Source organism: Epinephelus fuscoguttatus, linkage group LG11 (genome assembly GCF_011397635.1).
Source record: "Epinephelus fuscoguttatus linkage group LG11, E.fuscoguttatus.final_Chr_v1".
Lineage (NCBI taxonomy): Eukaryota > Metazoa > Chordata > Actinopteri > Perciformes > Serranidae > Epinephelus > Epinephelus fuscoguttatus.
In genome coordinates this window covers 15,826,532-15,840,276 of record NC_064762.1, presented here as the reverse complement: position 1 = coordinate 15,840,276, position 13,745 = coordinate 15,826,532, and the positions used below count along the sequence as shown (strand labels likewise).

The 13,745-nt window shown below is 42.6% G+C and overlaps 1 protein-coding gene across 3 annotated transcripts in view; it reads right to left on the bottom strand.

Moving 5' to 3' along the window:
• The window catches only part of LOC125897332 (prospero homeobox protein 1-like), a 139,300-nt gene extending 129,513 nt beyond the window's left edge, over nucleotides 1–9,787 (bottom strand). For all 3 annotated transcript variants that reach the window (XM_049590574.1, XM_049590576.1, XM_049590579.1), the window contains exon 1: nucleotides 9,531–9,787. The gene's annotated coding sequence lies outside the window, so the exon portion shown is untranslated. The remainder of the gene's footprint in view (nucleotides 1–9,530) is intronic.
• Nucleotides 9,788–13,745: the final 3,958 nt, after the last annotated feature.

The following is a 13,745-nucleotide window of genomic DNA, read 5'->3' as shown; positions in this document are numbered from 1 at the left end:
AAAGACGGCGGGACACAATGAGAAATCACAGCTCTTTCACTTTCCGTCCATCTGCCCGCCATGGAGCGTGCTCAGTGTGTGCCACTTGGCTTAATTCTGTCCCATCAGCCACCACAAAAGCCCCCCGATCCAATCGCAGGGATCAGACCTGGGCCAAGACCATGAGACGGGGAGCCAAGGAACAGACCAGAATCAACAGCCCATTCTCCCAAGATCACACATACACACACACACACACTCACACACACACACAAAATAAGGGGGCAAGAAGAGACAGAGAAAATAATATGTTGGAGGGAACAGCGTGGACAGAAAAGTGAGGAATATTTCCACCTTTAATTCTTTAATTCCGAAGTTCAGCGCGCTCCAACTCTGCCTCCAGGAATGGATGAAGGGATGACAAAAGTCAAACAAAACGAGAGAGGAAAAGTTAACATATGTTACAGCTGGTACGCTATTTAAAAAAAAAGGGCCAGGAGATCAGGGTAGAAAGATGAGGGCAGAAAAATGCTTTTCTCAAATACCACACATTCTCTCTCTCCGTCTCTCTGCTTCAGCCTCTCTCACTCGCTGACTGTTAATTGTGTGAGAGCAGGTCATCAGTAGCAGTGCATTAGAATAATGGAAATAGATGGCAGAGACCTACGGATGGCAACACAAGCCATCTTCCCTATTTGCATGGCTGTGTGCTCCGGGACAATTATGTCATTATCACAGACCTCTGTGTGTGTGTGTGTGTGTGTGTGTGTGTGTGTGTGTGTGTGTTGGGTGACAGGTGGGCAAACGAAGCTACTAAGTGCCAAGGAAATCTGAACTCACACTCTTTCACTTTCTCTGTTGCTTTTTAAAAATCGCTTTAAATAACATGTTCTCTGGCCATCCTGGCAGTTTCTTTTTAAATTGTGCGTTTTTTTTAAACTCAAACACCCTTTAATTCTTAGTTGTGCTTTCCTAATTTCACTCCCAGGAAGTGACAAATGTAGAGCTTTTGTCACCTTTGAGGGAATACTTAAGTCCCAAACACATGCTGCATTTTATGTCACCTTAAAACGTTGGTTTTTAATGTAGATGTTCAGATGGTGCGTTCAAAAGTGACATGCATGCACAAGTTTAACTTTTGGAATGCAGCCACGTGCGCCGCATGTCATGTGACGCTGAACAACCAGTCACATCTAGCAGATACCTTCCCTTTTATCTGTAAACTTCAGTCCATGGCTGTGTCCAAAATCACTCACTACTCACTATGTAGTCCACTATATAGTGAGTCCGCCATTTTGTAGCGCTGTCCGAGCGTATAGCGGGAATTATTATACCCTACACAGCGGACTCAAAGTATCCCACAATACAATGTGAAAAGTAGTAAACTGTCAATGTAATATAGAGTTGTCAGTCCCCGAAGAGATAAAAATAAATCAGCAATCGATTTTCTCTAGTGCTTAACAGTTACTGTACAGGGTAGGGCTAATACCGCTAGCTAATGTTAGCGAGCTGGGCCGCTACTAGCTCTGATTTGTGCCGTACTGGCGTTATGCGTAATGTCATACATTAAATTCACAAGTTATTACATGACTGACTGGTAAAACAAACTTCAACACAACAAAGGTCGAACGTAAAATTACTGATATGAGTAGGACAGGTTGCAATCGCGCTGCTCTGTCTCCTCTTGCCTGTCTGCCAATGTAGCATTATCAATGGGCCCATGTTTAATGTGAGCAGAGCGGTGCATCTCGCAAAACGATACTAACAGCCACAAAGTATTTTGTCACGTTATTCATTAATTTGGGAAATTTTCTCAGTTTAATTTCATGTTTTAATCACTAATATGCATGTCGGAATTTGTTATGGATGGTTCACCAGCCGACGTTGATAGGACATGTTTTCATTGTGCGACAGCAATGACGTCAAGAAATGACCTGAGTAGTGTCCGAAGGTTTCTATGTAGTCCTCTACGTTGAACTCCCTACATAGTGAGTAGGGAGCAGTGAATGAGTTAATGATTTCAGACACAGCCTATGATAAATGTGGACTCAGCATGCTAGTTAGCATGCTCATCCCAGTAGATATCTCACAGACGTCTTTGAGATTAACGTCAAAATTGGTACTTCACATTCTGTTGATAATGTTAGTTCATTTTTAAGTGTTTGAAACTAAACTTCTTGCCATGCATCACACATTGCACCTTTAAATATGAATTTGGAGCCAGCAGGAGGTTAGATTAGTTCAGCAGAAAGACTGGTAGCTCAGTATTTTAGACATAACCCAGGAACAACCATACCTCTGTTTGTTGTATGGATTAAACAAACAGATTAAACTTCTTCATTACTGAGCTTTAGAGACGCTGTAGGTGTTTTTTTCAACCTCTGCACAGAGCCATGCCAGCTGTTTCCCCTGTATCGTCTTTAAGCCGTACTAAGCAGCTTCTAGATGTAGCCATCCATATCAAAGACAGATATGAGAGTGGTATCGATCTTCTCATCTAACGCTTTGCAAGAAATACATATTTTCTAAAATGACAAACTAGTCCTTTAACTCACCCTACACCTTTAAAGCCCACACACCATGAGCTGAACCCAAACGCAGGGGAATTCCACCTAAAGTCTCTTCCACCCCTCACCTTGTGACCCCGCCATGCTATATGGGGATCCAGACATGGCCTTCCTCCATTTCCAGGATGTTGGTGAAAAAGTCCAGAAAGGCAAAAGAAAATAGTAAAAACTCATCAATGACAGCATTTCCCCTCCTTCCTCATGTTCCTCCTCCACCCCAGAGATGAGTGAGGCCTTTCAAAAGTGGCGAGACCTCATCACCTCATCACCTCATCAGGGACCTCAGACTTAAGAAAACAGTGCAAAGAGAAAAGAGGGACGACCTTTGACTCAAACAAGTGTTCTCTGCCTCCGCTGTACATGGCGGACACTTCCTGTACTCATCAAGACAGGGAAGAGAAGGCCACCTGCTAACCAGGCACCGTCACCTCTCTCGTGGCGGATGTGGTGTGTGGTTGTGTGTCTCTGCGTGTGGGTCTCTGCTCTGTTCCTACTTAGATTTGATCCCACTAAATGAAGTAATAACCTATTGAAATCACCACCAGCCCGGAGCTTTTCACTCCACTTTCAAAACAGCACTGAAACATACAAAGTACATGTTTTGATGGTGGCAGGCAGATCACAGCTCCGTCTGAATTTAAAAAATTAGTATTGACATATCAAATCTGAGCAGTTATGAACATGGACAACAAGAGGCCATTAAATCCATCAGCAGAGTCTTCAGGCTGTTTCGGTAGCGTCAGAGATGTTGGACAACATGCATTTATCTCACTAGCAGCAGGCATTGTGGAGAAAAGGTGCGAGGTCTTTTTTTTCTGTGAAACCTCTTAGCGTCCCATAATCAGGAGTGATAATGTGTCTCATTCTATGCTAATGTGTGTGTTTTACAGCAATCAGGCGACAGGTGATGATAGCGCGCGCTGAGAGATGTTCTGCTGTGTGCATGTTGCGGCGGGTGTGTGTGCGAGCGCGCAAGTGTGGACGCAAGGCACCATTAGTGACTTCCCAGGTCCTCTTCAGGAATACAATGGGCGGTGAAATTGCTTTAATGGAAAAAGGCTAATGTGAGACGCACACACACACATGTACACGTACACACACATGAACACACCGCCTTAGCAAATCACTCAAGCTGGTGAGAGGTAGAAAAAGGGAGGATATTATCACTTACACTTGAAAAAATAGAGATGGAGGAGAGAGAATAGACAGCGAGAGTTTGTGCCGCTCTTCTTCCACTTGCACATGCTTCCACCCACTAGAGTCAGTAGTTTTCCAAAACAGAGGCATACATTCTCAAGTTAAGATACAGAGGGGTTTTTTTTCTAACCTGTCCACCCATCCTTAAACATGCAGACGTGATGTGTGAAAACAGACAGTGATGGAAAAAGAGTATGGCCGTGTAGACTTAGATTATTGAAACCTATCTTAGCTTTTGCTAAAACCAATGGTTGTTGCCTCATCTTTACTTGTTTTGTGACATGTATACATGAAGATATTTTCTGTTAAAAGACAACTTAAGGGGTGTCGTGATAGCTCAAGAAGGAGACTGCGAAACACTAAGGCTCAGTGTTGTCATGACACCAAAATTTTGACTTTAATACCAATACCAAGCTTATGATACTCAAACTGAAATGGTACTTGAAACTAAAACTATAATGATTTGACACTCGAAATTTTAGGGATGTCCTGAACAAGTTTTTTTGCCCCCATGTCCCCTGACCATTGGCAGCACAAGCGCATCTCCTCTCGATCTCTTACATGAGAAACATATTTGAAGTACCAAACATAGGGAAATTGTAATACCGAACCAATAAAGTACCTACATTTCGGTATACTGATAGAACGCTACTGAGACTGAGTCCTTACCACGGCAGCTTGTGTTCAAGTCCAACCCAAGCCCTTTGCTACATGTAGGGATGCACCAAATATTCGGTAACCGAATATATTCGGCTGAATATTGCAAAAAAACACACATTCGGTATTTGGTGGAATAAGTTAAAAGCAAGGCCGAATAATAGCGGCGTGTTTTGATAACACAATCAAACAGGAATAAAATGTCGGCAGTGTGGCGATCTGCCCGTCATGGCACTCGCATTTGCAACTAAAAATAGTTTTGAGCAAGCAAAATAGGCTTAAATCATTCAGCACGCTGTGTGAGCAGCCTACAGATTTCAACCAGCAGCAGAAACGAAAGGCGAATCCCATCGGGTGTCGGTTGAACGGGGGTCACAGACACAGACAGCAATGTATTCCTGTGAAATACGGCAGCCATAGGCTTACCGCGACGGAGAAGTTGGCTCCAATAATATCCTCTTCTTGGTGTCATGACTGCCCAAAAGTACCTGAACAGCCGAGCCAGCCGAACACAGGTATGTGATGTGTCAGAGGAGAAACAAGCCGTTCACGGCCCACAAACCTCACCGCACTTTAGGGACTGTTCTTTACTTATGAAGGGACTTGTCAGGGGAGGAGGGTGGCTGGTTGATTCTTATTTCATTTATTTATTTTATTTTGATCCCCCCTATGTTCATCACTGATTGATGCTGTTTTTGAAGTATGAATAAGTCAATAAGTAATTTATTCCATTGAAATATCATTGATGTATTATAGAAAAGTGATTTATCTTTTTATAAATGACAAAAGGCACATCTGCCTCATTTTCACTGTGGTATCGTGATACTACTCAGAACCATGATATTTTCATTGGTATCGTACAGTGGGATCCAATTTTGGTACCCTGACAACACTAATCTGGAGGGGATTCATCTGCAAAAACTAATGAAAAACTAAACAACAATATTCGGTATTCGGTACTCGGTATTCGGCCAAGCGTTTAATAATATTCAGCTTCGGCTTCAGCCACAAATTTTCATTTTGGTGGATCCCTAGCTACATGTCATCCCCTTCCTCTCTGCCCTTTCTGTCTCTTTCAGTATGGTGGCCAAAATACCTACACTAACAGCAAGCACACTGCAAATATAAAAACAATGTAAACCCTGAAAACAAATGCGAAAGAAAAAAGCTGCATATCCAGTCAACACAGCAGATGCTCTCCAGGCGTCTACGGGGAGCGCTAAGAGGAACAGCCTGATTTCCAGCCTAAGAGGGAACGTTTTTCTGTTGCATTTGTTTTTGGGATTTGTGAGTTTTTAATTTTGCATTATTGTTGTATTTGCAGTGTATGTTTGCTGTAAATGGTGCTGTAGCATTGTTGCTCACATTAGCCACTAGGACTGCAACTAACGATTATTTTCATTGTCTACTAATCTGTCGATTATTTCTTCGATTATTTGACTAATCATTTTATCGAAAAATGTGTCAAAATGTTGTTAAATGTCAGTCTGTCTCTCCCAAACCCCAAAATTATGTTACCTATTGTCTTGTTTCATACTCACGCCAAAGGGTTTTAGTTCACCATCATGGGAGAGTGTGTAAAGCTGCCAATATCTGTAAGAAGCTGCAATAAGAATATTCTGGGGCACTTTTATGGTACTTTACTATGAAAAATGACTCAAACCGATTAGTCGACTACTAAAATAGTCACAGATTATTTTAATAGTCGATTAGTCGTCGATTAGTCAACTAATTGTTGCAGCCCTATTAGCCACCATATCTCCCAATCAAAACCACCCAAGTATCTCAAAGTATCTTAAATGTAGACTCAAGAGAGACAGATAAGAATGCAAAGCTACTGTCAGCACGATGTCAGGTCAAATGAATAAAGTAAAACGGAACAAATACTGATCAGACTAATCCCAAAAAACCCTGGTTACATTACTTAGGTTTTATTTTCTCAGACTTAACAAAGTTCCTCCCATGCAAAGAAAGACATAAGTGTTTCCACAGTTTGGTTTGTTGCTGACACTTTTTTCTCTGGTGTCGTCTTGCTGTTGCCTCATCTGTTGTCAAGTCACGCATCAGCTGTCTAAGTTAAATGAAGGTCCAATTTTAACACAATAAACACACAGTTGTTTAAATCTGAACCGGAACCTGTAAGGAACACAACTTCCTGTTTGCAACGGACTGCCGGGGTATCATGGTCTGAAAACACACTGAATGAACAACCAACTGAAGACAACTGATGTGCATTTGCATAAACTCAACAAACATCTCACGCTCCCTTTTCTTTGAGAGACAGGTCCACACACACACTCACACACACATACACACACGCTCCTGCACTGCTCGGTAAGACAAGGCACGTCCCTCCTTTGCTTCTAAATGGTCTCATCTGTGCCCTGCTCAAGGCTGGCAAGGCCTGCAGCATCTGTTTGACTGCAGGCCATGCCATAAGGTGCCAGGACTCCAAGGATCCTCCACACTCCCTCAAGAACACCGCTCTACGCCCCGCTAACCCCACCCTTTCACCCGCTTCACGCCTCACCCTCAGATGTTGCTCTCTACCCCGCTATCGTGATATACAGAAGTCCAGCTGTGGCCTCTGCTCACTGCTTCCTAAAACTCTCCTCTGCTCTCATCACTCATAACTTCGGTCCTAAAGCTTCTTCACCTTCCCTGCCACATCAAAGTTACCCTTCCACCTTGTTCCCTCTTTCCCTAATCTTATCTGCACCCCACCCGTCCCCCCTCTCCACCTCCCTGACACCCCTCCATCCTCCCCTCGTTTCCGTCTAATGCCCCCCTGTCAGGATGTGTGAGATGTCATCTACCTTCCTAATCTGCTGCCCATTTTCCCCCAGCTCCTCCTCCCCTCTCCCTCTGAACCTCTTCCTTTGCTCTCTCCCCGGAGGGTGAGTGAGATGTCGTCTGGCTGGGACTGTAACTGTAAAGACTCTGTGTGTGTGTGTGTGTGTGTGTGTGTGTGTGTGTGTGTGTGTGGTAACAGAGTGTGTCTCATCGCCAGAAAGACTTGCGCCTCGGAGGAACAGACAGATTAGCGGGTAGATTCTCGCTCCCAGCGCGGCGTTCAAGCTGCATTCCCAGGAACGTCTCCTTAACAAGCATCACATTCCCCTCCAGGTCGCCTGTGGCAACCCCACAACCGCAAACACAAGGCGAGGAGAGAGTGATCTGATGGCACTCTCTGTGTGTTATTTTTCCTTATCTCTCTTTTCTTAGCGGGATAGTCAAACGCCTTTGCTCCTGAGCTGCTACCAGAAGAGGTTTCTGCATGTGTGTGTGTTTGTGTGTGACCAACAGGGGCCCCTGCTGAGGCCTCTTGAAGCCTCGAGAGAGAGAGAGGATGGAGTGAATGAGAGGGGAGGAAGAGAGGGAGGGAGGATAAAGGCCTAGAAGGAGACACAGTCAGGGGGAAGGGGAGAAAGGGAGAAGGGGTGGGTGGTCTTATGACAGAGGGGGTATGCGGCTAACAAGCCGGTGTGGAGCCACAGAAGGTGTGTGTAGCCGAGCGTGAGGAAACAGTTGAGACAGCACAGGCCCACTGAGATGACCGTGGAGCTAATGCTATGTTAGTGAGCTGCTAACGGCATGCCTGGGCCCTGGCGCACCGCCCTTCCACACAGATCACAGAGGCCCACAGCGCAACGAAAGGAGACACCTCAGGTCTGGGGGGGAGGTATTACTAGTGACACGTCTTTTGGGCACCGGTTGGGACTCCTTTACCATCTGAGCCTCTCGGATCATGACTCACACACAGGCATGTGGGTTATATAAAGAGACCCCTAAATCCAATGTGGCGGGGAAGGTGAGGTAGAACATCGCTCAGAGCAGGAAAAATAACCGGCACTTCAGATCGAGGTATACGGAGGACGCTTCATGCAGCAAGGCACCTTGGGTAATTAGACTTGAAGGGGCATCTCTTTGGGTTAACATGCTCTCTCTGTCCCTTGAGACTGTTTTCTTTTACTCTTGTGTCAAGGTTCACGTATACAGTTGAAATAGTATCATTCAAATCAACCACACAATTAAAACAAGTTCAAAAATGTATGTTGGTCGAGCAAAAATGACAATGAAACCACAGTAAGAACTGAAAATGCAGAATATGCTGAAGCATTATATGGACGAACACAATGAGCCTTCTCTATATGAGTTTCTTGAGCTTGAACAGGTGCATCGTATCTCAGAATGTTCCACATTAACTTAATTAATGGTTCCATGCAGCCTGGACGCTTTTTTGTAGTGTCCTGCCCATACTGTCAACACGATCCAGATTCAAGGTTCAATTTATTCGTCCATAAAACATGGGAATTACAGCGCTTTATCAGCAGGGTTGGAAAGAGAGAATACAGTAAAGTGGTACGGTAATGGTAGTAAAATTATTGGGAAAAATGTACTTAGACAGAAGTAGAAAGTGTGTCAATTATAATGTGCTCTGAGTTAACATTTTTAAAAGGGAGAACAGGGTGGAGCCACCATTTCCACCCAAGCACAGCTCTTACCCAAAACTTTTTACTGATATTGTCTCATATCAGTCACAAGCTCCTTATTTGAATCAAAACTTGTATTGTGGCGGACTTTGTGATATCGGCAAATATCGTATTGTTGTCCAAAAAATATAATAATACGTAATAATCTAAATATATTAAAATATAAACATATTTAGAATTATAAATAGTATAATAAATAATTATGAAACTTTTAATTTACACTCCTAAAAATTCAAATCTCACCAGACAGCCCTAATGTCCACTGTCTGCAGCCTGTCCATACCACTGATGATAAAACAGGCTATAAGTACAGACTACAACCACCTTCATCACTGCAGCCTCACTATATTTAATCACAAACAACAACACAACTCAGACAATTAAACACAATAACCAACAATAAATAACACCACGGCGGGTGCATTAACCATTATTAATCTACCACTCCTCATAGCAGCAGAATAAAACATACACCAAGGCAGACAACATGGACATGTAGGCTGTAAACAAGAAAAACAATTTTACAACACAGAGAGCTGCACAGTTTCTGCACGTGAGGTTAGCTCGTGTAACACACAGTGCTACGTCTCCTAGCAACGCTGCTGTCCTCCCCCTGTAATGCGGTTGATGTACTCACCTGTGTGAAGGCATCCTGTCAGTGTCCAGTCTGCTCCAGGCTCAGCGTCTGTGCTCCTGTACTCAAAGCACAACGTAACCAGTCCACTCGGCCTCTCTGTCCCAGTATAACCAGTCCACTCGGCCTCTCTGGTCTCACTTAGCTCCTCGAAGTTTTCAGACATTTTAAGTTGAACGAGGCTCAGCAGTCACATCAGGGTTTAACAGTCACAAACAGCAGAGTGCTCACACACCTCACTGAAGATAAAAGTTCCTCAGTAAACCGGAAATTACCTGTACATTAGCATATTAGCATTTTCGGGTGCTAGCCGTAGACGTAGCTACATCCAGAATGCACCTGTTATCTACGCAGCGTCTAGCGTGCGTTTGTTTTACGTCACGACGCTGCGCGGTGGTGTGTTTGCGTTAATCATTACTTTTTGTAGTTTTTTTTTTTTAGACTACTCTGTCAGGAATGACTTCAAAAATAAAGGCTACTTAAGTACAATTTAAATAACTGATTTTTAAAATTAATGTTAGGCTACTCAAAAAAAGTATAAGTAGGCTACACAAAGAACTTTGCTACAGTAACGAGAGTAAATGCAATTAGTACCTCCTCCCTAGCTAATTAATCAATGCTGAATATGCAAACACAGGAAATACATATCCATAAAATCAAGGTATTGTCTGGATGAATAAAAACAAGACAAATTAATGCCCAGCTGGCATCAAACATCAATATGGACTCCTACACTGGACAGACGATACATTTTAGGTGGAATGAAAATTGGGTTGACATTATTTTAAATGTCTAATGTTGTGCTCAGACCAAACACGATGTGAATTTTCACGTTGCGTTACTCACGCAAGTTTGAACACTGGAGTATTTTGTGTTTACTGCTTCATACATGCAAATAACTTGTGTCATTTGCATCACATCCATCACGCTTATCGTGTCCATCGTACTGCCCGGGAATTTGCGTCAAATCATGTCTTTATATTGACTTTACAAGGAATTCAATCATGCAAATTGTTTTGTTGTGAACACAACATAACAACAATAGAATCCACATTACATTAACATTTTGACATATTGAAGACATTTTGTCTGGTACAGCTAAATGATGTTATTCTACATAAAGATGAGGTTGGCTTGATACACTTGGAAGACATTAGATTTTGGCTACTTGACAAAACAACTTACAGTAAAACCAACAAAATATCAACGTCATCTGTCGTCAGTATTCTACGTCTAACTGATGTTGGCATTAGACCTTGCCCTAACATTCAAGCTTGGTAACCAAACATCATGACCTAAACTGCTGACTTAAACGACGTTGGAGGCCAGCTGGGTGTATTCCATCATGAAATTGTTAGAACTTAAATTTCTATTTAATTTTACATTTGTTTTTACTGATGTTTGGCTATTTGATTTGACTTTGACTCTTAATTTCCATTCAGTTTAATTTGAGGTATTTAATTCATTATGTTTGATTTTCATCTGATTCAATTGTTGGGTTTGTGGATCTTGTTTTTCTCTCAGGTGTTCAGGTGTAATTGTTTTTCCTGCAGATTGTTAATTACATTATGTGTTATTTAAATACAGGACTCACTGATACTATATGTTCTGATAAAGGTTTCATGCCTCAATAGGCTTGCCAGTCAGTTAGTCCAGTCAGGATCAATATATAAAGGGATCCTTGGAAATCAAAAACAGACTAATAAATATGCCAAGATAAAAGATTTCCATATATATATATTGTAAAGTGACTGACTGATCTATTTAATGCTGTGTTCAAATGGAGTCATGTTTATCGTGTTCACTAGGAGAGTCCATATCAACGGCCCCCTGTGGAAATTTCTTGAGAGCTCTAATTCACAAATTCATGTTCACGACATCCAATGTCTTAAACATAAGCTCACGAGTTCCATTTAAACACAGCATTATCCAGGGGTCAAAGGTTATATATGTTAACCACAAAATCTTCAGGGTGTCTTCACGTGACCTCACAGGCTTCTGTTTCCTCTGACTCCTCTGTGACCCTGTTGTATTGTCTTGAGGCGGAAAAGCAGAGCGTCACAGTCTGAAGCCACGCAGCTAATGACGGTCCTCTGCAAATGGAAGGAGTGAGGTCAACGACCTGTTTCTCAGATCCCCGAAACCCTTAAGGCCAATCTGTTGTTAATTTTGGGGTTGTGTTTACAGACACTGATATTTACTGAACCGAGACGTCTTTCGCAGTTACCTCATCAGTGCTGCAGAGGAGCTGAGGTAAGAGGCAGAGCTGCTTTGCACTATCTGATCAGATTAAGGCGTGAGACAGCCCAAGGCGCGAGGGCACTGACAAGTAGTATTACAGCAGTTAATTAAAGGCAGACCAAGAGGAGATTTAATTAGACCTTTATGTTTTTTTATCTCGAGCTGACTTTTTCTAAGATATGCTGTATATTACATCTTTTAACTTGGTATTATCTGTGTGTTGTGTGTAATGAGTCTTACTCAGAGCCGCTGAGTTACTGAAGGCAGAGCAGATACTTATATTCCCATCTATTTTTGCATAATTGGATATCTCAGGCTTTTTTCTTCAACACAGATTTTATGATATATTTTGAATAGACACATTTGTGCTGTAGGTGGTGTTTGGGTTCTGTTAATGGCTCTGCTATTCTTCTATTATGATATTGTTTGGCTATGTTTCCTTTCCCTAAGGATGACACTAGACACCAGCTGTTAGTGTGTGTTACACTATAAAACCACATTTACCACTATACAGATGGGCAGACAGTAAACACATTGGATTCTTTGAAAGTATAATGTATAGGTGTTTTATTATCTGCGCCTGGAGGGATCACGTGCTTGGTCATGTGTGTGTAAGTGTGTATACTTCCTGTCTACATCTACCTACAGCTAATCTCACAAACTATAGGACCAATCAGCCTAATATTTTGTGTGCATATGTATGACTGCAGGTTTGAGGAACTCTCGTGGTTGTGAGGATTCACAATTGTTGAAAAACTTGTCTTATTGACTGTTTCAGGCCCTGGTGACACAGACAGCTTTTTGCCCTTACTGCGGTCAGCGTTTTTGCCGGAGCACCCTGAAGTCCTCAAGTTGACAAAACTTCAACTCAGAGTGGAAAACCGCCCCACGCCATCTCATTTTTCATCATGGTTTACAGTTGGTAAACAACGGAGGAGAAACTGGTGGTAGCGGTTGCTGGATACCCAGAGCTGTATGGCCCGATGATTGACAGCAGGTTGTCAAACTGCCAAGGAGTCATCCTAAAATATGCCTGGAAACGACCATCATCGAGGAGAAGCTCCTGGACCAACTGGTGGTACTCTCCATGATCCACCCTCTTTTTTAGGGTCTCATGTACCCACACAGATCTCTGTTTCCCTGTGCCCAACAAACTATTTTCTGACAGCCTCTCATCCTCAACCAGGCTGACAGGAAGTACCCTTCACCTCAACATTTTAGGAACTAGGTACTATTTACTGGGGGAAAAAATTGGTAGATTGATTAGTGTTAGAACGTGATAGGGTGGTTGCCGGAGAACAATAAAACGGGGCAGCAAGCTTCTTTTTTTTTTTCTTTTTTTCTTACTAGTCACATTTAATTTAACAAGAAAAAAAGGCAGTGCGGTATGCCTCCATTTTGCAACCTGCGAAAAACTTTCTGTGTGATCAGGGCCTTATACCGTCATTAGCTATGTTTCCATCCAAAAGTGATTCTAATCACTGGGAAATGTGCATTAAAAGAAATACGAACCCTGTGTGTTTCCATTAAATGTACGGACTTTGTATGAGTTTTCCGCAGAACCGGAAACAAAAGAAGTCTCGCATTCTTCTTCTTCTACGTTTTCTGGCAGTTGGCAATCAGCTTGTAAATGCATTACCGCCTTCCTGAGTGTGGATATCACCATGGAGAGAGGTGTGCTATGTCAGACTTAATTCTAACATAACTGTTTCCATCCCCTGTTTTGCAAATCAACATTTTTTCGAATCAACCAAAACTCGGCTAAAGCGACTGTATTCTAGTTTGTGCGAATCAGGGGATTTTAATTCGAATTTTGATGTTTCCATCATAATTTTCCGATGCGATACTTCTAGACGCGCATCACATAAACAGGCTGATGGAAACATGGCTATTGACTACTGACGGCTGACTCCTCACTCGTAACTGGCTGGTAGGGGCCACAAGTTTTCCGGACATGAGCTTGGCTTAAAGCAACAA